The 4,073-nt window shown below is 41.2% G+C and overlaps 1 pseudogene; it reads left to right on the top strand.

Annotated features, from left to right (window-relative positions):
* The first annotated feature begins 1,647 nt into the window (after nucleotides 1–1,647).
* Nucleotides 1,648–2,323, top strand: LOC101724881 (ras-related protein R-Ras2 pseudogene; annotated as a pseudogene).
* The last annotated feature ends 1,750 nt before the right edge of the window (nucleotides 2,324–4,073 follow it).

Consider the following 4,073-nt stretch of genomic DNA (forward strand, 5'->3'; position numbering starts at 1 on the left):
GAGCTAAATCCCCGACCCCCTCATTCCTCTTTTATAAAAGCATTACTCCCATTGATGACCTTATCACTTCTTAAAGGCTTCACTTCCTATTACCATCACCTTAGAGATTGAGATTTCAATGCATTAATTTTAAGCAGGACATATACATTCATACTAAGAAGAATTGAAAAAAAAAAGCTTGTAGTCCCAGCACTCAGGAGGCTGAGGCAGGAGGATTGCTGTGAGTTTGAGGCCAGCCTGAATTACATAGTGAGACCCTGTCTCAAAAAAAAAGGGGGGGGGCTGGGGATTTAGCTCAGTGGTTTCAGTGCCTGCTGCGCAAGTGCAAGGACCAGAGTTCGATCCCCGGCACCAAAAAAAAAAAAAAAGAAATCCTTACATGTATGGACTATTGATTTTTGACAGGGTTGCCAAAACAATGAGAAAAGAATGGACTTTTAAACAAATGGTGTTGTTGACAAGGGTGCCAAAATAATTCAGTGAAAAAGGAATAGACTTTTGAACAAATGATGCTGAGACAACTGGATATCCACATGCAAAAGAATAAAATTGGACCTCCAACTCACAACATAGAAAAATTTACTCAAAATGGTTCAAAGACCTAAAGAGCTAAAACTAAAATTCTTAGAAGAAAATATAGTGGTAAATTTTAATGAACTTGTATTGGGAAATGTATTCTTAGGTATAATACCAAAACACAAATTGCCAAAATAAAAATTGCTTAAAAAAAACTATCAAGAAAGTGAAAGCCCTGCTGTGCATGGTAATGCACACCTGTAACCCCAAGTACTGAGGAGGCAGAAGCAGGATAATCACAAGGTTGAGGCCAGCCTGAGCAACTTAGCAAGGCCCTGTCCCAAAAGGAATTTTGAAAAAGGACTGGGAGTAAGGTATGATGGAATATGCCTGTAACTCCAGCACTCTGGGAGGCTGAAGCAAGAGGATCTTGATTTCAAGCCTACTGTGGGTAACTCAGTGACTTAATGAGACCCTGTCTCAAAAAATTAAAAAGAAATCCTTACATGTATGGACTATTGATTTTTGACAGGGTTGCCAAAACAACGAGAAAAGAATGGACTTTTTAGACAAATGGTACTGGGGGTGGGAGGGAACATACATATAAGAATATATGCATAAGTTACATGCAAATACTATGTCACATTATATGAGACTAGCATCTGAGATGTTAGGTATCCACAGGAAGTCCTGGAAGCAGTTCCCCACAGATACCAGAGGACAACTGTATTCATAAATTATGCATCTGATAAGAAATTCGTATCTAGAATGTATATAAACCACCCTTAAAACTTAAAAGAACAGAGACGGGCATTTGTAGCGGCACTGGAGGCTCCGTGCGGCAGGCGCTGCGGAGAAGCTTAGTGGTGCGCGCCTCGGGCCGCTGCCGACCCTGGCTCTGCGCTCGCCAGCGCTTCCGCGCCTCGAGCGGTGCCCCGCGCTGCTGCGCGTGCCGGCCCTCTAGGCGGCCCCCGCCGACCACCACGAGCCAGTACTCCTGGCCAGAGCCGTCCCGCCAGCTGGCCGTAGCCATGGGGCCGCCGCCGCCCGCGCTAGGCCCGCTTAGGGGACGTATGCAATCGGCGGGCCACGGGAGAGTGGCCGGGCGGGGGGCGCCGGGGGCAAGTCGGTGCTCACCATCCAGTTCATCCAGTCCTAGTTTGTAACAGATTACGGTCCAACCATTGAAGATTCTTATACAAAGTAATGTGTGACAGATGGCAGAGCAGCCCGGCTAGAAATTTTGGATACAGCTGGACAAGAAGAGTTTGGAGCCATGAGAGAACAGTATATGAGGACCGGTGAAGGCTTCTTGTTGGTCTTTTCAGTTACAGAGGCAGTTTTGAAGAAATCTATGTTTCAAAGACGGATTCTTAGAGTAAAGGATGGCGATGAGTTTCCAATGATTTTAACTGGTAATAAAGCGGACCTGGATCATCAAAGGCAGGTAACACAGGACAAAGGACAACAGCACGGCAACTTAAGGTAACATACATGGAGGCGTCAGCAAAGATTAGGATGAATGTAGATCAAGCTTTCCATGAACTTGTTCGGGTTATGAGGAAATTTCAAGAGAAGAATGTCCTCCTTCCCCAGAACCAACACGGAAAGAGAAATACAAGAAAGGCTGCCATTGTGTCATTTTCTAAGAATCCCTTCAGTTTTAGCTGCCAACTGCCAAGGAAAGCCCTCATCTCCTCTCCTTGTGGTTTACATCACGTTGGTGCCTTTCTAGCCTTAGACAAATGATCACCGTGTTAGCCTTAGACCAAGAAGCCAGCTAATTCTTTCCACAAAGCTAACACAATGGTCCTTTCCAGATCAATTTAAAGGAAACACTAAGGCTGCTTCAGAGATTATCTGATTCCTTTAAAATACTGTCTACAGGGCCGGGGATTTAGGTCAGTGGTTTCGCCGCCTGCTGCGCAAGCGCAAGGACCCGACTTCGATCCGCGGTACCAAACAAAAACAAAACCAAAAAACCCCATCAGACTAAAATACTGTCTACATACATAGACACATTCTTTTTTTAAGGGCTTACGTTTTATTAGGGATGAATCAGTTTTGGAACTGAAGTTATTTGCCAAGCTGAAGTCATAGGTTGTGAAATACTTTTCAATTTCTTGGAGCCGAGGATTTAGCTCAGTGGTTCCAGCGCCTGCCGTGCAGGCGCAAGGTCCCGAATTCGATCCCCGGTATCAGAAAAAGAAAAGAAAAAAAAAGAAAAGAAACAGTTGCATCAACTTCTTAATCATATTGCCTACTGTTACTCTAAATAGAAACATAAGGAGGGTTTTTTTATGTGAATTTTTGCCTATCCTTAAAAATTTTGATGTCAACTTTAACCTTAAATGCATTGAATGGAATCTACAAAAGGGAGACATCATAGACCTTTACTGATGCTACAGCTTTTGTTTTCCAGTGGCCAAAAATACCAAAATGTCTGTTGTGTTTATGGATTAAAAAACGCTTAATGAAGCCTTTGTTATTACTCCTCCTCTTGAAGATGATAATATTCTATGTGGCCAAATATTTGGACCCATTCTGGACTTAGGCATTTTACTCTAGTTTCTTAATTTAATGCTTTTCACACTCTTGCTAATGGTAAGAGTGAGTAATTTCTGTCTGTCTTCATTTTCAAGTATTTCTGGTTAAGGGATTCAAAAAAATTAAAACTTTTTGTTTGATATAATATAAAATGTGGAATTGATCTTTCCAGACTCAGGATTAATGTTTTTGCTATATACTTTTATACATTATTTTCTTATCAAACTAGTTAACAAGTATTTTTATATGTTTATAAGTAAATATGCTTTCACAGCATACCTTGTGTATATGTAAAAATAAGTATTTAATTCTCACTGTTCAGTTTTAACTAACAAAGAAAAATGTAAACTGCAGAAACTGTGGTAGAAATTTGACTTGCCAGTCTGGTCCTGGTTGTGTCCACCTTCGGCCAGTTGCGCCCCTAGTGGAGAAACCGTCCCAGTACAGAGAGGCAGGACAAGACTGCATCACTGTCAGGACCCCCCAACTAGGTATTGACTGCTGTGTCAAGCATTATGTGTAAAACTTTTGATTGACAATTTAGTATCATTGTGAATGGTTTCTGATTTTGTTTTTAATTCTGTGGATTGTGTTTAAACAATTCAAAAGTATATTTCTGATGATGAGATACTAAGTGGTATTGCATAGTTGTCACTTCATTGAATGTGTACAACAGTTCCATGAAGTTTATAACGCCAACCTTGTATAGCTTCAGGTGCTAGAATTAAAATTCATCTGTTGTCACACACACACAAAAACTTAAAAGAACAGGGCTGGGGATTTAGCTCAGTGGTTCTGCTGCCTGCCCCAAAAGCACAAGGACCCGAATTCGATCCCCAGTACCAAAACAAATAAACAAAAAACCCAAAAAACTTTTTAAAAAACCCACTTTAAAAATGGACATATGATCTGAACAGACATTTCTCCAAAGAAGATAAATAGCTAACAAAGGAAAAGATCCTCAACATCATTAGTCATTAAGGAAATACAAATTGAGATAGCAATAAGGG

Source organism: Heterocephalus glaber, unplaced genomic scaffold, assembly GCF_053883595.1.
Source record: "Heterocephalus glaber isolate CG9 unplaced genomic scaffold, H.glaber_assembly_v1.0 deba00001497, whole genome shotgun sequence".
NCBI classification, from domain to species: Eukaryota; Metazoa; Chordata; class Mammalia; order Rodentia; family Bathyergidae; genus Heterocephalus; species Heterocephalus glaber.